Source organism: Mus musculus, chromosome 1 (assembly GCF_000001635.26).
Source record: "Mus musculus strain C57BL/6J chromosome 1, GRCm38.p6 C57BL/6J".
NCBI lineage: Eukaryota > Metazoa > Chordata > Mammalia > Rodentia > Muridae > Mus > Mus musculus.
This window is the reverse complement of record NC_000067.6, coordinates 150,896,351-150,919,773: the sequence shown is the minus strand read 5'-3', so window position 1 is coordinate 150,919,773 and position 23,423 is coordinate 150,896,351. Positions and strand designations below refer to the sequence as shown.

General features: G+C 38.8%; 1 protein-coding gene across 4 annotated transcripts in view; it reads left to right on the top strand.

Annotated features, from left to right (window-relative positions):
- The window catches only part of Hmcn1 (hemicentin 1), a 431,153-nt gene that overhangs the window by 73,879 nt on the left and 333,851 nt on the right, over positions 1–23,423 (top strand). The window lies entirely within an intron of this gene.

The following is a 23,423-nucleotide window of genomic DNA, read 5'->3' as shown; positions in this document are numbered from 1 at the left end:
TGTGAGTACACACTATATTCACTACCCATGATGCTTAGCTATGTGATTAGATAGAAAATATCCCAGGAAGACTTGTTAAATGAGAGCGTGCATTTAGATCCTACAAGAACCTTAAAAAATCTCTGTTCCATGAGATATTTACTAAAGAAGCAGTTTTGCTAAAAAATCAATTCAAGAGATCTCATTCCTAATGTCCATAATAGCATGCTTGACTAGGAATAACCAAACCCAACCCAACCCAACCCAACCCACCCAACCCAACCCAACCCACCCAACCCAACCAACCCAACCCAACCCAACCCAACCCAACCCAACCAACCCAACCAACCCAACCCAACCCAACCCAACCCAAACAACCATCCAACCGACCACCTAGCCTAATTGTTCATTAGGCAAATATTTAAGCATCCCCTAACTTTAAAACTATGTGTACAGTAATGTTCAGGGGTCAATATTACAGCTTGCATCTTAGTGCACCCTAAAAATTCTTAAGTTTAGGGATTGAGTCACAGACTAGCACTATCCCAAGTTGTTGGAGCCTTTAAGAAGCAAAGCCTCATGGGAGGGCTCCAGGTCACTGGAGGATCCAGTCTCTCCTTTCTCCTCTTTCTTCTTCCTTTCCACGAAGTGAGCACTTGTGTATTACACTATTGTGTGCTCCTTCTGTGGTAGGTTACCTCCTCCCAGGTCCAACAAGCAACAGAGTTAATCAGTTGTAGACTGTGGCTTCTCAGACTGAGAACCTAAGCAAACTTTTTATTTATTTTTTAAATATAACTTAATTGTGTCAGGTTTTTTGCTACAGTGAAAGAAAAAAAAAACCCCTCATATAGTAAGTATAACTAACAGCAGTGCTATTAGTCTTTCCCATCCTGCCAAGAATTCAAGGACTAAGTTTTACAGAGGCAAAAATTGGAATCAGGAGGGCAAGACATTCTTTTGACATATCCTGAAAAATAATATGAGTTGTTTCCCATTTTCAGGGGATGAGTTACTAGTCAGAGAGGAAAGTTAAAGGACTCAGAAAGAGCAGAGTTTAGGCAGCTACTAACAAAGATCTTTCGACCCTCATGCTCACCTGACTTCGTAGAATGGATAATGATGCTACTTGAACGTTTGAAGAGCAGTCATTGCATGTTGAAGCACTCAGTTGACTATTTCCACACCTCTAGGGATGCTTGTAATATCTTAGTTGACTAAAAAAAGGTAACCAGAATTTCATCTTACCATGTCTGGATGCCAGCTTCCAACTCTCACAGCAAGTTCATTCCCATAGTAACTTCCAACATAGGTCAGTTTATTGGATCCAGGCTAAGAGATTAAAACTGTTTATTTATCTCCACTTTGTCCATCAGAGCATAAGTTTTAGATAATGATGTATGACTAGGATGCTTGTGCCATCTGTATCTGATTAGCAATAAAGGCAGCTTGGAACATGAGGTGGAAAAACCAGTGGTCAGCATTGGGTAACATCCTAGCAGGGCTGACTCAGTACCACTGCCCTGGTGTGTGGGTTGAGGCATTTAAGTACATTTTGTCTTAGGAGTTTTGAAAACGTCATTAGGGCAAGCACCTGGAATTGGTTCTATCTGGGGAAAGGCCAAGAGACAGAAAGGGAAAAGCAGAGAGAGCTTCGGCATGGACACTGTAATGTTTAAGAGGGGGCGGCTGAGCACTGATACTACAATCCCAGTCTTAATGGTCTCTTGCTGAAACCTTCCCTTCCACATGGGAAGAGTCACAGAGGGAGAGATTGCTGCTATCATTCTTATTTTATTTTATTTTATTTTATATTTTTGGCATGCTTGTATTTTCATGTCTTGGTGTGTAATAGAATCAAATTTGTAGTTGATAATAGAAGCTCAGTGGATTTGTGAATAAATTATTGTAATGACTTTTCCAAAAGACTGTTTTGTGCAAAGTGTTTACTGAGCATGATGGGAGAAAAATGTTAATAAAAAACTCTACTTAGCCCAGATTCAACAGGGTATATACTATAAATATTATTACAGTATATGTATTTATGATATATTTATACTATATTATGATATTATATATACACACACATATATGTATGTATATGAATATTCCCAAGGGTTATAGATTTGCATGGCACCCAAAGTCCTTCTAGCTGGGAGGCAGGAGTACTTATAGTGCTCCCTAGAACTAATAGAATCTAGCTTGTTCTTAAGGAATACAGTCTATAATAGGCAGCATTATGTTTATGAATATTTTGTGTGTATGTGTGCATGCATTTATATGTATGTGTGTGCATGTTTGCACGTGTGTATGTATGTGTTTGTGCATGTGTGTATGTGTATATACATGTGTGTGTATGTGTATGTATGTGTGTGTGTTTCAGGTGAATCCAGGCTGAGGTGACAGCTGGAGTCAAGTAAAAGTGGGTGTGGAATCTTCTGGACTTAACTACAAAGCAAATGGAAAGATCAGGCTTGGTGTAAGGTATGTGAGGGAGACAGGGCAGGAGGGAAGGTTGACGGGCAATCAGGACTACACTACAGAGAGCTGGCAAGGCCAGGGTAAAGCAGCTTATATTTTAGCTAGCAGTGAATTTATAGAGAAATAGTGGTTTGTACATTCATGAGTAGTGTTCGATTCTAAAATCTTAAGGGTCACTGATGGCAATTTTCTCTTCTTGGTCCGTTACATGACTTACAAATTGCTGATTTGATTATTTCGATCACAAATTCACAAGCGGATGTGTAATGCTTCCTACACATGGTTTACAAAAAGGCCTAGGAAGGGTCTTTTGCCTTTGTCTCCCAATATTCAGTTTTTTTTCCTTTAGCTTTTGTAACATGGAAAGGGAGATGAAGACGACTACATATGGCCAATCCACGCCACGAACACAGCAGCTGCTTTGGCCCATAGACCCTCAGAAGTTGGCAGAAAAATTTAGCCAGTCCCTTGTAGTTTTTTTTTTTCTTGTTTGTTTATTTCATCTCTTGTGTTTTGTTTTCATGTTTGTGTTATACCCTTCTTATTATTCTCCTCAGTCCCTTCTTTATCAGCTGTCCCCCTCCTGTCCAGTGTTTTCTTCAAAACTCAGACCATATGTTCTTTCCTTGGGACTTTGCCAGAAACCTCACTTCAACTTCCCCATGTCTGACAGGCAGGGCACAATCCCAACCACACCTGGTTCCTCACGATTCTTTCAGGGCACGGCAGTTACCTTTAATTGTAAGAACTGATAAATCATTTCAGCTACTGGACGTTCTTTTACAGCCCTGGTGACGACACTGGTTTCTGGCCCCTACATGTATGGAGCACCAGAGGACAGGCTTGTCGTAGGATTTTCAAATGCCAGAACATGCTTCAGTTGTATTGAATGGAGTTGTTTGCTTCTTTTCTCTAGCGCCTTCTATTCTTTTCCTTCTGAATGACATAGCTGTTTGCACATGGTGATTTCACTCGCACTATCCACATGAGTACTGGCTTGCAGATCAAGATACTTCAACACCTAAGAGTGTGCCTATGAACTTCTTCCACTGGCCACTTCTCTCAAAATGTGTGATTGTCTGTGAATTGCTACACGTGATCGAGTAGATCTGAAACAGCAGCCGCTAAGCGCCATCCCCATACTTTTGGAAACTTAATGTAAAATATATGTCCCATCCTAACAAAATTACAGTTTAAAAAACCTTTCATTGGGGGAAAATTTCTCAATCTTTGTACAAGAAAACTAAGCCCCCCCCCCCCTGAAATCAAGCTACATTCTGTGGCTCCTTGATCTAGTTCTGAGGGAGCCATGCTTGAAAAAGATAATGCTACTAATTTGATGTATTTTTGAATTTTATTCACATGCAACCACATCTTAATAATAGTTCAGATTACTTTAGACCTTTTCTTGAATTTAAAATTAGGTTTATCAATGCACCTATACTTTGCAATATGTGCCCCATAACTGCTTTGGGAAAATAACATTTTCATCTTTGTCTATCTCTATGTATTTTATAGAATACATATATATATATATATATACTCCTTATATATGTGTGTTCTCTTAGCTCTCTATGATTATATAAATTTGCATCCTTTATCTTTTTAGAAGCTAAAATATGGTTCAGTAAGAAATTGTAGAAAAATTATCTGATTCAAATTAGTGTTTCTCCCTTTTCAATAAATTTATACCTGCTTTTCTGATTCTAATGATTTTCTTAAAACCCCATTATAAATTTCTTCAATTTTTATTCTAAAAGTGTCCTTACTTTGTTGTTTGGAAAGACGTGAGAGTGGAGCAGTCTTGCAGATAATAGCCTCATATATTTCAGAACCAGAAACATCTAAAACAAAGGAGAGAGTCCTACTGCATGCCTGCCCCCCACTCCCCAAAGTCAAACAGCTCAGCACGGTGGCTTCCAGCCAACGTTATGAAATCTAGTTTTATTTTCCTCCTGTTAACAGTCAGCCATGTCTCTATTGTGTATAATAGGACCTCTTAAGTCTGTATCTAGGCATAGGTAAGAAACAAAACAGAAGGGGCCGGAAGTAGATAAAGGATTTCGTAGGAAGACAAAAATCACACTTAAAGTGCTTAGAAGCCAAGTCCCCAAGGTGGGCACAAGCTGTTTAGTCTTTAACTGGAACCTGAGCTAGGGAAGTGCTGATGTCATCTCCCTGGGGACTTTGTCCTTAGCCTCCAAGAAACAACTGGAGTTTGGTGGCATGGGTCCCAAGTTACAGTAACCTTCCTTGACACTTAGCCTGGACCTCACTAGAGTTTATGGAACTGTCTTTTTGATGTCTGTTTTATTACTTAAGGGGTTCCCCCTTCCTGTTCTTTAATCTGAGGTTTTCAACCAGGAAGCAGAGAGAGCCCCAGATATGAGATATTCATAGTTGGGAGAAAGTTCAGACTATCTGCATCAGGCTGCTCAGGAGGGATGAGAGACTTCATTCCCACTGCCTGAATCTTCACAGGATCGGCTTTCTCCCCACCTTAAGTTAAAATAGCTTTTAGGGGTCAATTAAGTTTACAAATAGTAAAATTTAGTAAAATTTAAAGCACAGTCTGAAGAAAATATTCAAAAATATGCCTGATAAACTTTGCAGCTGCAATTTACAGAATGGTTATTATTCAGATAAAAATAAGAGCATGTAAAACTTCTGAACGATCAGCGAATCCTTTGTGGGGTAGAATTTCAATAGAGCATATGACATTTCAATCCTGAATAGTGGTGTTTTCCAACTCTGAAGTACTTGACATAAATTTCAATGGAAATGAACCATTTACAGCCTTCAGCTGGATAAGTTTACTTGCCAAGGTAAATATTACACGCTGATTTTTCACTTGTAAACAATTTGCATGAACATCTCTTTCATTTCCTTCATTAGTAGGATTGACAAATTTTACCTTCATAAAATAAATAACCTAATTCATGTTATATTGAGTATGAACTTAGAGAATGAAAGTATATTAACTCATGACTCACACATATACTATTTTCCCAGTGAATTATTAACTTTAAAACATAAACATTGGGCTGGCAAGATGGCTCAGCAGGTTAGGGTATTTGCTGCCACACCTGACCATCTCAGTTCAATCTCTTGAAAACCACATGGTGGTAAAAGGAAAGAACAGATTCCACAAGTTGTATAAACACACACATACACCGACACACCAATGCAGATACACATGCACATGCACACACACACACACCAAAAACATATATAAAAAACCCACTCCAAATTGGGAATAATTAAAACAAAGTAATACACATCTACATTTTTTGCAAACATTTATTTTTGTGCCTGGTTTCTGAGATTTATGTACCATATGTAGAGTCTACCAATATAAAAGCTTGCATCCTTTGGCATAACCTAATTAAATATGCATATATGTGAAGGGATTGTGAAAAAGTTAGCTTCAAGTTTTGTTTTGTCTCATTTAAATTCATAGCAACCATCTGTCATTGACATATGCTGGATCTCAGAAAACTTATTTTATGAGTCAAAAGGTTTACAAAAGCTTACACTCATGGTGTCATGTGTCAATAAAAACTGTTAATCCAGCGAAAGGCAGCCTACTGCAATTCACACTGACTTGGCAACAGAAAGGGACGATTTTGTTCTCCAGAATTAGTACATGTAACTTGCAGGCAAACTAACTTTCTAGAAAGCAATTCATTTTTCAAACGTGTGGACGCCGGATGACAATTCCACCCCACGGCTGATCATGACCTGAGTTTCAGTTCTGGTCTGTTTCAGCATCTCCAGTCTTCCTGTGAGTCTTCAGGCCAACTCTGATGTGTTTTATTCTTTGAGCTAATGAGAATGGTTTAGAGGGAGGGCCTAATCATGAGCTCCCTGTGTTTGGCCCACTTGAGCTGGAGGAAGGCTCAGGAAAGCTAAGGACGGGCATTGAGAACAACGTCTGGATAGGCTGAGATGACTGCACGGGTAAGGTTGATGTGGCCTGTTGTGCAAACAGCACTGTCAGCTACTTACTGATTTGCTGTTTAGAAAAGTTTTATGATGTTTAGAAATCATGCATGCATAATACTATGTGAAAGATAAGTGTTTTTAGGAAAAGCCATGGTTGCCAGTGGATGGAGGTGGTGTATAAGGAGGTGGAGGACAGAGCATTCTTTTTTTTTTTCCATTTTTTATTAGGTATTTAGCTCATTTACATTTCCAATGCTATACCAAAAGTCCCCCATACCCACCCACCCCAACTCCCCTACCCACCCACTCCCCCTATTTGGCCCTGGCGTCCCCCTGTACTGGGGCATATAAAGTTTGCGTGTCCAATGGGCCTCTCTTTCCAGTGATGGCCAACTAGGCCATCTTTTGATACATATGCAGCTAGAGTCAAGAGCTCTGGGGTACTGGTTAGTTCATAATGTTGTTCCACCTATAGGGTTGCAGATCCCTTTAGCTCCTTGGGTACTTTCTCTAGCTCCTCCATTGGGAGCCCTGTGATCCATCCATTAGCTGACTGTGAGCATCCACTTCTGTGTTTGCTAGGCCCCAGCATAGTCTCACAAGAGACAGCTACATCTGGGTCCTTTCGATAAAATCTTGCTAGTGTGTGCAATGGTGTCAGCATTTGAATGCTGACTATGGGGTGGATCCCTGGATATGGCAGTCTCTACATGGTCCATCCTTTCATCTCAGCTCCAAACTTTGTCTCTGTAACTCCTTCCATGGGTGTTTTGTTCCCAATTCTAAGGAGGGGCATAGTGTCCACACTTCAGTCTTCATTCTTCTTGAGTTTCATGTGTTTAGCAAATTGTATCTTATATCTTGGGTATCCTAGGTTTGGGGCTAATATCCACTTATCAGTGAGTACATATTGTGTGAGTTCGGACAGAGCATTCTTAAGGCAGTGAAACATCTCTGTCCAATGCTGTAGTGATAGGCCCCTCTCCTTATACCCTTGCCAAAACTCATAGAGTGCATAACACTATGAGTGAACTGTGTGAAAATAATAACTCTGTAAGATTACGATGAGTCCCTGAAGGTTTACCAGTTCTGAAAAGTGCAACACAGAGTATGTTGCTAATTGAGGATGCTGTATGTGTGTGTGTACAGGAGGTGTGGTGAAATTATTAGTACATTTTCTGTGGACTAGAAACAGCTAAAATGGCCTTAAAAGTAAAATAAGCATGCTTTCCATTCAGCTACAGAAGTAGAAGGTCTAAATATAGAGAGACTGGGTTGTTATTCCCCTTCCAATCAGTTTAGAAAAGAGTGAGACCTAGAGATTCCAGTTCGTGATGGTGTGGCTTCATCGCTGTGGGTTGGTAGGAAGCAGGAATACATCACAGGGCAGGACTCCTCACTCATGGCTGGCTGGCATACCAAAGAGAAGCAAGAAAAGGAGTCCTACTGTATTCTTCGAGATTAAGTCCCAGCCATTTAAAGACTTTCTACTAGTCTATGCATAGCTTCCTAAGGGTCCCATCATTTCCCAATAGGACTCCAGTGGAGATCAAGCCAATGGTTTTGGGGGGCATTCTAGATCTCACTGTATAGTTCCCACCTAGACAGTCAGTGCCCTGAGTATTGGACTTTCTACTGTGGATGAGCATCCTCTCACTAGTCAGAGATCTTTGGCAATATCCTGGGGGAAAGAACCAATTTTCTTTCACATAGTTACATTTATATATGTGACTGAGTTTGTTATCCAAGAGTGAATTCTTGCTGTCTGTAAGTGACTTGGACTAAAGGGTCAAGTGTTTAAGACAACTTCTGTGGGTCATTATACACTCATCTCAGGGAGATTCAGTGGCATGATATTAATGCATCAAAAAGAAAAAAAAACAATTTTCTTGCTGAGAACACAGTATATGGCTTAATATCATGAAATATGCAGATTTTAAAAGGAAGCCATAATAATACTTCAAATTTAATAATTTTTATGGGTTAATGGAAGCAATCTATCCTTACATAGAACACTAGGAAATTTTATAAAAGTGGAAGGAACTAACCTTAATGAGCAGATTTCTAAAATCTTACCGCTAAAAATGTACTACTGCTGCTGCTACTACTACTACTACTACGACTACTACTACTAACTACTACTACTACTACTACTACTACTACTACTACTACTACTACTACTGTATTTCTCTTGCCCCTCCCTTATCATCCATCTCTTATGCCAAGTGGTCATTTTCTGGGATGTTTTATTTTATATTCACTTTTTTTCTGCACATTGCACCATAAGATATAGCAGGCTTTTCTTAAGGCCTTAACATCATTCTAAACTTTACTGAAAAATTATACACCTGGACCAACACTTATAGCAAAAATTTTCAACATTAAAATATTTTTAGAATTTACTTTAAATTAAATGTGTAGTGACAATTTTGAGGATTCTGAGATTTTGGTTTATTTAAAAAGAACACAGAAATGTTATAAGAATATGCTTTCATCTTAATCCCAGATTTGGGGTTGTGCGGCTACTTTGGACTGTTCAAAGCAGCTAACCATGATTTACCTTGGACTCTAGCAGAATCGTGGTTTTGTCAGCTGCAGATAATTGATGCAACGTGTGACATTTGGAATTCTGGGAATTCTCAGAGGGTATATAAATGCTAGGGCCCTGAGAGGTGGGTAGTTGCTGGTCATCTAGGGAAGATGGTTGTTAGTAGCTGTGGTCAGAGAAGAAGCAAAAGGAAAGAAGTTAGATTAAGTGATCTCTCTCTCTCTCTCTCTCTCTCTCTCTCTCTCTCTCTCTCTCTCTCTCTTTCTCTCTCTCTTTCTGTGTATCTCCCCTCTATCCTTCTTTTTCTCCTATCTAGTCTTAGGGGGTGAAACTGTGAGGAAAAAGGGTCGGAAAATGAAGAACCCACAAAGTAACAAAGACCAGCTTCAACATGTATGTGTGTGTCCATGTATTTGGTATGTGCACAATAGTGTGTGTGCCTGATGAGGCCAGAAGAGAGTACTGGAGGCCCTAGAGCTGGTTGCTGAGAACCCTCCAAGGTGGGTGCTGGGAACTGAACTTGGGTGTCCTTTAAGAACAGTACATATTGTTGACCACTGAGTCATCTCTTCAGCTCCAGACTTTTCACTTTAGGTAAAAAAAAAAAATTTGATTAGATATGATTATTTTGGAAGCAAGCATTCTCATCTTCAGAGACACTATATTATGGAAAAAAGTTATTTTCCCATCAGTACTAACACAACTTTAGGTCAATATACTGACATTTTCATAATCTTCTTGTCATGTCCAAGGCAAACAGAGAAGACAAGTGTCAGAGTGGAATTCAAGACACTTGTAAATGATATTTAGGGTGGATTCCATAGTCCCAAATCATAAATATTTATCGAGATTTTTTTTCATTGTTCTGATTTTGTCAATTGACTGCAATTTTGACGTTGCCTTGGAGTTGAAGTTTCTACAGTTTTCTGACAAGGATTCTTATTTTTATGACCAGTTGGTCACAAAACTCCCAGGGGCCCATCTCTTGGCTTTGTGCTTTTCATGACATCCAAATGCACTCCATTGAGCTGTTCATATGACTGAATGCCAGAAGATACAACTGAAATAAAATATCCTGTTCTGGAAAAATAAACCACCCAAAGGACTTATGTGTCCTTCCTCATTTCTTTCTGTTTCTGACTTAGAGTTAAAATGTAAGCAAGAAGCAGTGTTGAATCCAAACTGAAACAATCCAGACTTGTAGACATAGTAATTAAATTACCTAAGTTTATAGTACAGTCTAGTGTGTTGTTTTATTTTTAATGCTCGAACTCTGCTACTATTTCTATATTTTTATTTCTTCTAAATATATCTCAGCACCTTGGAATTAATAGCATATAAAATATATTAATCTCCTATGGGAGATTGGGGCAGAATATCTTTCTTATAAACAGAATCTGTCCATAGAGATCTATCCAGTGTTTGCTGGGAGACATAACTGATGTTGTGATGTTATAAATAGCACATGTGCCCTAGAAATTGGACTTTAGGTTAGAGCTGAATTATTCCTCCAAACAAGTCCAGAAAGGTCTTTTCTAATAGAGAGGACTCAGAGGCTGCATGGTGTCTCTTAGTTGGAGGCAATTAATACTTGTGTATCAATTCTAATTGTAGGTGAGGCTCTGGCTCAGCCCTGGGAGTGAAAGGACATACAGGGGCCATAACCACAAGCAGAGCTGGAAAGATACGTGGACGTTTGAGGGGAAAGCCCATTACATATGCTGTTTTATATGCTTTTTCTCTTTTGCTTCTCCATATTCTGTCTGATTACTGCAAATAAAGGCAAACGGACACCAAAATACCAATAACTTCTTGAGGCTAGAACATGGGAAAGTCAGGACCAATATTCACATTTTCTTTATTCCAGAGAGGTGGAGACTTTGTCTTCCAATGTTTTTATTACACCAGAGGTCTTTGTCAAAGCATTGAAGTAGAACAGAAAAGGTTCTAACATACTCTCAAGTTAACTCTTGCAACTTCTTGTCTAAAGACAGAAGAAACACATGGGGGGCTGATACGTAAGGCTAACTACAAGGGGACAGTTCACCCTTAAGAACAACTGCTCGTTTCCTTACCACTGTTCTATGAAGACTTAATGTGACAGAAAAGGAATATAATTTGCATATGTTAGGAACTATGAAACAAATTTTGCATAGGTATTAGCCATACAATATATGAGGAGGGCGACCTGCAGGGTCTTCTCACACCGAGGGACAGGTGCTACAGGCATGAGAGTGAAGTAACGTCTCCAAATCTATACCACCAATAACGCGTGACAGGAATAAATGCACAGGTCTTGGTTTGAATACAATGCTCTTACTGTTCCGACTTGTTTCAGTGCTATCTTGAGAGATTATCTATAACATTTTAATAAGACCTTATCTGAGTGAAGGGTGTGTGTGTATGTGTGTTTGTTTGTGTGTGTGTGTGTGTGTGTGTTTGTGTGCAGGGCTAGTTTGGTTTTGAATGCCAAGGAAAGTGTGGTAGCAATTGCTCATTTCTATCTCTGTTTGAAATACTCAGTGTGTCTGGACTTTTCCTACATATATCCAGTTCAGCCATATATGAAATTACAATTAATTGTGCCTGAAGCAAAGCATTTCTGATCTTAGAACTGTAACTTGGATTCCCATGTTTGTTCTTTATGTTGTATGTATTCAACATTTACCTATTTATTTTTAGGTAGAAGATGTATCAACATTCTTAATCTTTGTCAAGTTCATTGGCAGGCAGATTTATAGAAGTGTTTGGTCAGTTGCTTAGGGGACAGAACCAAACAGCATATTGGTTGTGTTATGTCGGGCTTTGTGGTTTTACAGTTTAGGAAGTCCAGTCCTTGTTTAATAGCATGCAACCATTGCTGCTCTCAAAGTTTCCTTCTATATGCAACCAGTGGTTTAAAAAAAATACTTGGAGGGGGACCAAGAAGCATCTAGACTCCAAAACAAAGAACTAACCCCACAGTGTAATCAATTAGGAATTATTTTGTTTCCACAACAACTAAACATTTAGAAATTATCGTTGGAGGGCAGGAATCTACTTGAGTGTGATTCAGAGGAAAGATCCCAAGCCTCAGAGTCAGATCAGTTAAAGCTGAGCTGTGCTCTTTGCTGTTCGTTCGCAAGATGAAGACAATAACAGCCAATGTGTGTGGCTCTCCTGCGCGAGGCACAGAAACAAAATGGTATGGACATGTGCAGTGCCAGAACCAAGTTGGTGGTGAACGTTATTTTCTAGTACTTCCAGCTCAGTTCCTAACTTCAAACACTACTAAGGCATATATGCTTTTAGGATACTCAATTAAGATATAGGAAAGAATTAAGGGAAGGACTTTCATATCGCATGAAATAAAGTCACATTATCCTGTCCTCCCTCCAGAAATGATCATATTCAACAAGGTGAACTATAACACAAAATGCGATTAATGGTGTTTGGTGAAACTCAGGAGACTGCTGAGTTTCAGTTTCCCTAGAAGGCGGAAGATGTCTGCCTCAAGCTGTTACTACAATAGGACAGGGCCGCAGAGCTGTTGCAGCGGCTCCAGCCGAAAGAGCCGTTGTTATCCACATGAGGGGCATAGGTCTGAGCTTCATGTTTCTAAGTGAGCTAACAGAGTATGCCTGGGAGAGAGGCTTTCTTAGACCCTCTTTGTTTCTAGCAGTGATGAAGGAGTTGATCCTGTGGATCTATGGGCCATTACCTCAACCAACTTCCATGTCTCACTGTAGAGAAAACACAAAAGCAAGTACACGCACACACGCACACCCCGTTCATTGGCTGAGGAAATCCAAAACACAAAGATTCACATCACACCATGAGAAAAAAAAATAGCTATTATCGGGAATATGCATAAGAGCTGTGTATAAGAGATATAGTAACAATTGATCAATGAATTAGTACAGAAGTTCCTCAAAAAATTGAAAATAGAGCCTCAAGAGATGGCTCAGTGGTTAAGAGAAAGCACTGCTCTTGCAGTGGATCTGAGTTTGGTTCCAGCCTCCATGTTGGGCTGGTGACAACTGCCTGTAATGCTAGCTTCAGGGAACCTGATGCCTTCCTCTGGTCTCTATAGGCACCTGCTCTCGATTGCATATATTTCCACACAGAGCCACACGCATACATACAATTAAAATAAATATTTATTAAAAAAACCCAAAATAGAAATAACACATAATCTAGTATTTACCCAAAGGCCCTCAGTCAACATATTGTGGAGATACTTGCACATATATGTTTTCTTTTATATGTAAAACGTAGATTTAAAAATAAATGTGTGTGTGTGTGTAAAAACTAGACAAATTAACTAGAAAAAAGAGCCCAGAAAAACATATATAGTTTTTCTGCCATCACCCAGAATACCAAGGCCTTAATGATTTTACAAGAGACTATTGCCAATTTTAAAGTGATATGAACATAATACTGATATCAGAATTTAATAAAGATTGTACTTAAACCACGTGAGGCTGCTCTGCCATGGTTGGCTCTGTCAGTACGCCTCAGAGATGTGCATAGAGAATGTGCACATTCGCAGTCATGTCTGTAGTGTTCAAAACTATAAAGTAGAACCAGCCTAAATATGCTTATATAGATACTAGAAAGAGGAAATATGGTATTAATGCATAAAAAACAATGGAATTTTATTCAGTCACAAAGAAAAGTAAAGGCATGACATTTAGAGGAAAAATTTATGGAACCAGAGATCCATCTGTGATAAGTGGGGTAAACAAACAACCATTGTTTGTTTTCTTTCATATGAAGAATTTAGATTTTAAAATGTGTTTGTGTGTGTCAGTGTGTATGAATGTGTGTGTGTGAGTGTGTGTGTGTGTGTGTGTGTGTGTGTGTGTGTGTGTGTGTGTGTGTGAAGTATATATAAAAAGGCACATTGTGAGACAAAAGGAAGGGATTGCCTGGAAGGGGAAAAGGAAAAGCAATGGGGTACTTGTAACATGAAAGAATGGAGCTATGCAGGAAGGGAACCTGGAAGAGAGGTACACCAGTGCAGACTGGCATTCCAGTCTCATCTCCACTGCTTCAATAACAATCACAATGGCCATCACAGAGGGGAGGAGAGAGCTTCAGCCTCCTTTAGTTGGTTGCAGTCCATCAGCAGGGAAGTCAGGGCAAGAACCCAAGCAAGAGAGAACCTGAAGTGGAAGGCATGGAGGCTTGCTGCTTGCTGGCTTGCTCAACCGGGCTCCTGCTTACTTAGCTTGCTTTCTTTCTTATATACTTTTAAACTTTATTTTGAAAAATAAGTTCTCATACAGTATATTTTGATCATGTCTTTCCCCCTCCCCCAATTCTTCCCAGATTCCCTACCTCCTTACTTACTCAACTTTATATTTTTTGTCTTTATCTTTTTTTTAAATGCAAGCAAACAAGTGAGCAAACAAACAACAACAAAATCTAAGAAACACAACCCCTGACAAAACCCACAAAAATGAAAATCAAAATAAACAAAAGACTAACAAGACAAAAAAAAAAAAAAAAAACCCCAAGCAAAATGAGACAGAAAGTCTACGAAACTACCATTCAGTCCATTTTGTGTTGTCTAACTACTCGTAGGCCTGGGGCATCCCAAATCGTGGTAATATACTTGGTGAGACTTCACTGGAGAAAACTGACTTTTTCTTAGTGAGCCTAGTTTTCCTATGTGAAGATCATCTGCCTAGGTGTGGTACTAATTAATACTGTACTGGGCCCTCTTGCATCAGTTAACACAACTCCCACAACAAGACATGCCCACAGGCCAATCTGTTCTCCTCAGAAGACTCTAAGCTGGGTCAGGTTGATAATTAAAGCCAACAGGGACAGATAACACATAAGTATAAAGATGCCATAATGAAATTCACTACTTTGTATGCTAACTTAAGAAAATAATTAAAAAGAGAAAATTTTAGGATAGTCACATTCATGCAAATAGCTTCCAAATTTTTCAGTAAAATGTTGACCAATAGAGTATATAGCACACATTAAAAGAAAGGAAACCTCCTGATTAAGGGTCTTTGTTTCCGGATCCTAAATAATTGCTTAATAAAAGGAAATCTGTTAATATTATACTTAAGAAGAGCATATGAGTTTTTAAAGGGATATAAAAGGCATTTGACAAAAATTTAGAGTTTATAGTTGATTTAATAAGGAAGGAGCTAATGAAGTCATTAATTGCTGAATATTTTCTTAACCTGCTAAAGAGCATGCATCAATTCCCCCAATCCAGTGTCATATTTCCTGGAGAGAATTCCAGAAACATTAAATCTAGGAAACAAACAATGATGCCCATTATCACCATTAATATATAACATTGTTCCACAGTAGTAACCAATGCAATTAAACAGGAGAAAAAAATTACATATACACCTATATGCATTGGGACAGCTTTTAGTTGACATCAGTAAGATATATATGAAGTTGTACTTAAGAGGGTCTGGAAGGAAAGGAGGAATGGCTCTAATAAAAATAAATTGTATTTGTGTATGAAATTCTCGAAGAATAAATAAAATTAAAAGCATGGGGTAACAATTACAGCTTCCATAACCATATATCATGATGATAAAATTATCAACTGAAATATCTGAAAGAATTATGTATAGCAGTGGCTGGAAAGATGATACAAAGATTAGTAGTTTTTACACTTGCAAAAAAAAATTTAGAACACCAAAATCTACCACATCTGTAAAATAGAAAAAAAAATTTTAACATTAAATCTACCAATAAGTGTGCAAAATTCTATATGTAAAAAACAATCAAAAACTTTGGAAAACCTCTGAAGTTCACCAGAGAATGCCATAATAATTGAAATAATACACTGTAGACATTTTCAACATGTTGTCAGCTTCCCTTAACTCTTTATATAAATTTATACCATCAGGAAAATTTTGGATCTAGATAGGCTGCTTTTAAGTTAATATGGAAAAATATGCATGCATGAATGGCCAGGAAAAATCATCAAAAGGAGAGTAAAGATGGAGGGCTAGCCTCACCGGATATTAAAACATACTGTTAACCCCGAGTTATTAAGAGGATTTAGTCTGGGCATGAAGTGAATATTAGTGGAATAAAGTATAGAATACATATGTGAGTCGAAGTAGCCTATAATATTCATGGGAAAAATGTGATTTTTCAATAAGGTGTCAGCCAGCTAGCTGTCTTGAAAAAATAGATACATACTATTTTTTACACTTTATGCTAGTATAATTTCCAAACAGGACATAAATGGACATGTAAGACATAAGCCATAAAACACTAGAAGACATCATAGAAAATTCTTTTCATTGTTATCATGAAGAAAGACTTTCTGACTATGATTAAAACCAGGAACCCCAGAAAATAACTAAGTCTTACTACATAAAGGAAAACTATTTCTGCATAGCCAAAATTACTACAAGAAACACTATAGGGATTTCTTTCATGTGTATTAGTATATACTACACATAAAAATTAATCTACTTAATATATTAAAGGCTTCAACACTTTGCTTCAACAAAGTGTTGAATTCCACATGAAAAGAATGAAATCACTGATGGTGTATTTTAAACACAGGAAGTAAGACGGGGGTATCTACTTTGTCTGTGTCATATGCAGCTGTCCATTATCTCCTTAGTTTGGTCTTAACAGTCAACTTATTTCTTTTTAAAACTCATTCTTCGAGAATTTTATATAATAGGCTTTGATAACAGCAACCTCCTCTCTCCCATCTCTGCCCAGCTCCACTTCCCCATACAACCAACTTGATTTATTTCTTTGTTTGCATTCCGAACACTGCCTTCCCTCCTGGTCCCCCGTCACAGAGTTCTTCCTTCTTCATTTCTCTTCTGAGAGGTTAGGGCCCACGGCTGGGTATCCCCCCACCTTGGCCAGGCACAAAGCAAGTCTCAACAGATACCAGAAAATGGAAATAACCCCTTGCATTTTATCAGATCCTCATAGATTAAGGCTGGACTTCAATAACAACAGAAACAACAGAAAGCCCACATACTCATGGAAACTGAACAACTTTTATTCAATGATCACTTGGTCAGGGAAGAAATAAAGAAAGAATTCAATGAAAATGAAGGCACAACATACCCCAAAGTTATGTGACACAACAAAGGCAGGAAAGTTCATAGCATTAAGTGCCTTCATAAAGAAATTGGAGAGATCTCATGCTAGCAACTTAACACCACACCTGAAAGCTCTAGAACAAAAAAGCAAACATGCCGAAGAGGAGTAGAAGGCAGGAAATATTCAAACTCATAGCTGAGATCAACAAATGAACAAATAGAATAATGCAAAGAATCAACAAAACTAAAAGCTCTTTGAGAAAATAAAAAAAGATAGATAAAACTTTAGCCAAACCAACTAAAAGGCACAGAGACAGTATCCAAATTAACAAAATCAGAAATGAAAAGGGAGACATAACAACAGAAACTGTGGAAATTAAAAAAAAATCATTAGGTCTTTCTTCAAAAGCCTATACTCAACAAAACTAGAAAATCTAAATAAAATGGATGATTTTCTAAACAGATACCTCTTGCCAAGGTTAAATCAAGATCAGGTAAATTATCTAAACACACCTATAACCACTGAGGAAATAGAAGCAGTCATTAAAAGTCTTCCAACCAAATAAAGCCCAGGGCTTTTAGTGCAGAATTCTACCAAACTTTCAAAGAAGAGCTGTTACCAGTACTCATCAAACTATTCCACAAAAATAGAAACAGAAGAAACACTGCTAAACTCATTCTATGAGGCCAAAGTCACCTGACATCTAAACCACAAAGACTCAACAATGAACCTTGACACAAAGCACTCAGTAATATTCTCACAAGCTGAATCCAAGAACCAACACATCAAAAACATCATTCACCATGATCGAGTATGCTTCATCCCAGGGATACAGGGATGGTTCAATATACAAAAATCCATCAATGTAGTACACTATATAAATAAACTGAAAGAAAGAAAAATCCCCAAATCATCTCATTAGATACTGAAAAGACCTTTGACAAACTCCAATGCTGTTTCATGTTAAAAGTCTTGGAGAGATCAGAAATACAAGGCACATGTCTAAACATAATAAATGCAATATACAGCTTCCCAGTAGCCCACATCAAATTAAATGGAGAGAAACTTAAACAATTCCACTAAAATCAGGGACAACTTTTTTTTAAAGTTCCATTAATACCAATTTGCAAAGCCCTAATATTCTTGGATGCATGGCCTTTCACTGGAGCATGGCCAATTTACCAGGGTCTATATTCTCAGCTAAAACTGACTCTCTCTCCAAGCATTAACAAGTGCCAATAGTTCTACATCTAGGTGTGGGATATTAATTTCAACTGCCCCCTTTCAAGCTAGAATTTGGTCTCACTTGGGCTTGCCTAAGTTTTTACGTGCTGTTGTGACTGTTGTATGTCCATATGCATAGCCTTCCTACTGTCTACAGAAGACACTGTTTTCTCATAGTCCTCCAGTGCCTCTAGCTCTTATCGTCTTCCTACTCCTGGAAGGGTTCTTGAGCCTTGGAAGGAAGGGATGAAGAGCACATGTTTCATTTAGTACAGAGTATTCTAAAATCTATTTTCTGTATCTTGGCAGTTGAGGATCTCTGCATTGTACACCATGGATTACAAACAGAAGCTGTTCCAATGAGGCTGAGAGATGCATTGGTCTGTGACTATAGTGATAAGTCTAGGAGTTGGTTTAATGCTATGCCCATTTAGCAAGAGAATAGTAGTAGGCCGTGTTTTTTGGCTTGATAATGGTACTGGGTAAAAGTTTCATGTTGTGAAGCAGGACTTAAATCCAGACACAGAATGGTTGGTTACTCCTATGACGTTTGTGCCAATTGTTACACCAGTGGGCAGGGCTTGGTAGCCCAGTCATTACTGTGGCTTGTAGAGATCAGGAGTGAGAAAGATCGATGATTTCTTTTCTCTCCTGGTAACATGCACAGTATTTCCAGCACTATGAAACTAGTCAGTAGGGATGAAGCTTCCAGGTCAGCCCCAGCTTGATTTCTCCACGTGGTATGACTTAGGGACATGGTGTTGTCAAAATAAATAGGGTCTTACTGTCAAATTCTAGACTATGATCAAGAGCAAAGACAATACTCTTTAATATTTTGGGTGTGTGGTACATCACAGGGCAACAACTACAAAAGAAGTAGTCTATTCTTGGCAAAGGGCTTTTTAAATTATAATTATTTTTGCCCATGGAGTTCGATAGGGGAACATTATAGGGTAGGCCATTTAAACTCTGTGCATGTATGTCTCTGCAGTAGTAGGTTTCCATATGACTGAAAGTCCACATAACTTTGATGTTATTTATCTCTCCCCTGCTCTCTCTTTTACCCTGCCCTTTCCACGCAATTCAACCCTTCCTGTTTCACTCTTCCCTTTTAACCCTTTATACCCATCCATTTTACTTATAACATTTACTCAAACTTGGTTCTCTCTCTGTTTCTTTTAGTGTGCATTTCATTTTAAAGAATGCATTTTATGGAGAAAGTGGCTCTCCTCGTCCTAGTTGTCTCTGCTGCAAGCACAGCGCACATGACAATCTTCTGTTCCACTTATGCGGTTTCTTTGGCAGAGCAAAGACCCTTTAAGTGGTCTGAAAAATCATCTGTGTATGTCAAAGCATTCATCAGTGGGAATCCTGAATTCCATAGATGGATCATTTTAAAGAATCAACGAGGAACCACACCCATTCACCAGGAGACTGGGATGCATTCAGTATGAAGCATCTTTAGGTTTTCCCCAGCTTCAAGGCAAGGGCATGGTTACCTCATAGGGGTTTAGAAGTGGTTTACTGAACTAGAAGTATCAGAAGAAGAATGCTTGCCATTAGAGATGTTAATTTTTTTTTCTTTTTTTGGCAGAGCAAACTGCTTCATTAATAACTTCTTCAGCGTTTTGAATGCTGTTCCAATCACTTTGAACTTTCTTCACTTCTTTCATCTGCGGCTTTGACTTTTTAAAATGTAATTAGTAGGATGAGATGCACAGGGCTCATTCGAGATCATATGAATGACTTCAGCATCTTATTAATATTCTCTGCCTTTCTTCATATTTTTGAGATTAAATAATGGTCATATTGTAAGAGATCTTCTAGCAGCATTTGCACTTTCTAAGTTATTTTTTTTTTTATTTATTTAATGTATGTGAGTACACTGTAGCTGTAGGCTGTAGGTAGGACTCAGTGTTCTGTGAGCTCCATGTACCTGAGGTACTTGCTGGCTGCTGGCTGGAGGCTGCCTTCAGTTTATGCAGCGTGACTCTCTCTGTGGGGTAAGAGGGTAATTCACACACCTACTTCTCCTGGCTAGCTTCCACCAGAGGGCAAGAGAGAGAATACAAGATGGCCTGTGGTGTTTTAGTAACCCAGCATTGGTGATGACATTCAGTCATTTTATTCTGTTCCACTAGAAACAAACACCTAGATCTAGTCCAGTCCTTGCGTGAGGGGATTATACAGAGTATAGTTACCAGGAGGTGGGGACGGTTGGGAGCCATGTTAGGAGATGCTGAGCCCACCTGGTAAATCCTCCACAAATAGTTCAGACTTCATTGAGAAGAACGATCTTTCATTCAGAGAAACTAGATGTTCTACAGACTTTCCCAAAGGGCTGCAAAATGAGTTGAATCATAATGGAACATTTGATCAGTAAACAAGGAAACTAGCCTTCACAGCAAACATATTGTAAATAACAGAAAGGAGGCGGCCATTTTCTACACACCTTTGGAGACAGTAGTAGGAGGCACACCTGCAAATTCTCATGGGTTTCTCATCCTGACGTTGTCAGGCACAGCTAAAGCACTAATTAGCAAAATCAAATTAGAATCTGTTTTTTGCTACATGGTTTTACTTCCTCCATGCTTGGGTATTTATGGTATTTACAAATATGATAAAGTATAAACGAAAGATCAAGCCACAGTTGATCTTTGGATCATCTGTTATAAAATTAGGAAATCTGATTCAATGACAGGCTGGGAAATGAATTCTTACTGTGTAATAACACTCAGTTTCATGAAAACAAGTAGACTTCTAATTATGTAAAACTACCAAATGATCATAAATTTTTGAAATTTCCCCTTTTATCATACTGTAAAAATGTAAAATATTAAAAGACATGACTAAATAAGAATACAATTTGCCTAACTCCTTTCTGAGGTCGAAATTGGAATTCAGTAAATCCTCTTAGGCATTAGGAAACAATTTTCTTTTTAAACTTTCCAGGTTAAGGTATTTCACTGCACCACGGTAAGCACTTAGTAGCTGTAACATCCAGAAGGCTATTGGAAGCCATAGGCAGTATTTACACTTCCCTGCGTGCCCAGTCTACTGCAGTCCCTCTGTGCACTCTCCTCTCACTAAGGTCTCATGCCAATGCTATGCTACATATACAGGATTCTCAGATAAGGAAATGGGAAGGAATTTGACAAAACTCAGAAACAAACTTGAATCTGTGACAGAGTCTTCATTTCAACCGAAGTTGCCTAGAATCCAGTCAAAAGGATAAACAGTGTCTTAGCTTAGACATTGAGCAAATGGGGGAGGGGAGCTGTGAGAGTGCACTTCAGATCATGTGATCCTTTTCACGGGAGCTCAGTAAATTTTCCAGCAGGTTGTGGATCAGCAGCAATCAAAGTCACATTAGTCAGTTTGGCGGGGAGCTTTGGTTGGCTCACTCCCCTCTTTTGGTGTCTCTGCTAATTGTTATTAATGGGTGCCTGTAGAACACACCTCAATTACAGGACTTTCGTTTGAGTACAGCGCAAGATGAAGAGAAAGCATCTCTTGCTCTTTGGAGCACAGGCTTTAAAGTGATGGCTCGATTCCATCAAGTAACAGGAATGCTCTTCAGAGCGAAGGAGAGAAGTGTGGGAACTGGGAGCAGAGGTATGAAACCTTCACAGGTATCACTCAGTCAGGGAGGGCCGATGGTGGTGATAGGAGAGGGTGCCACAGACTGTCCCTTGTTTCTCCTCTGGAGCTTTTGAAAGATCTTGGATCTGTGCCACTGACATTTGTGGGGCCGTGCACACCTGTCTCTGCCGCTGTAGCCGTGTGCTGGTGGTTTGAGAGGACCTAGCAGATGTTTTTTCATTATCCTAATTTCATGATGCAGTTTGTCTCATACTCATCTTGGAAAAGATTCAACCAGAACATTGGAGGGGTGGGGGGGAAGGGAACAAAGGAACTAACTTACTGACCTTAAAGAGACGTAGGCAACTTCCAAATGTGGATTGCTTTTAATCTGCTGACTAAGGCAAATACTCCAAACCTCTTTATATTAGCAGAAGCATTTATATTTAAAGTGGGCATGCGCAAATCAATAATTCAGCTTTTTCTTAAATATTTACAATTATTCCAAATATTTTGCAATTTACTAGTCAATGAAGATTCAAGAGTTAAGACACCTGCTTATAAAAGGACACATGTAGCTGTAAGAATATGCAAAGAAGATAAAAATTGATTATCTGAAGAAAAATAGCCCAAATCAGGCTGTGTTTGGACTTAGGGGTTATAAATCCTAGTAGTATTTTGTGTCATTCAGTGAACAAAGATTCTTTTTATTGTGACCAGAGACTGATGAGTAAGAAGGTGACATTCCACAGAGGTGTGCCCTTAAAAGAGACCAAGGAGAGATGTGAGGGCAATGGAAGAGAGCACGGTATCTGGACAATGACTGTTTCCATTCATTGGATGCTAAACATTTAAACCATTGAAACTCACAACATTGACAGGTGATGCCTGAGATTGGTCCTTTGGATCTTGTCTGATGCTGAGAAATATCTTTGTGCTTTTATCAATGACCATTATAAACACATTAATAACTTCAAACAGCCAATAGCACACACATGACCCCCAAGCCTTCTTAAGTTGTGAGTACAGTGATTAGAAAATCTTTTAACTTCCTTTGTGGTGTGTGTGTGTGTCTGTGTCTGTGTGTGCATGTGTGTGCATGTGCATGTATGTGTGTGTATGTTTGATGTATGTGTCATGTTGTTGCATGCATATGAGTAGGAGGGTACATGCATTCATGTATGTGCATGCTGAGACCAGTCCTGCATGTGAGATGCCTACCTTCATGTTCTCCTCCTCACTGCCTTGAGACATGGATCCAGTGGCTCACCGTCTTGGTTACTCTAGCTGGTCAGAAAATCGTCAGGGTCTGTCTGTCTCTGCCTTCCAATGTTGTGATCACAGGTCCCTGTGGCCATATCCAACTTTTATGTGGGTGCTGGCAGTGTCACCTCACTTCCTCACGCTTGCCTGGCAAGTGTTCTTACACTGAGCCATTATCCCAGCCCCTGCTTAGAAAAATTTGAAAAAAAAAAAAAGTATTTATTACTCTATCAAGTCGAAACATCCATTTTTATTGGTATTGCCTTTTAGAATTTGTGCTTAAAGCTGTGTTTTACAGATACTTTGAGTTAACATCTGCAATTGCATTTGCCTTTTAATTTTATAGATAAACATTGGC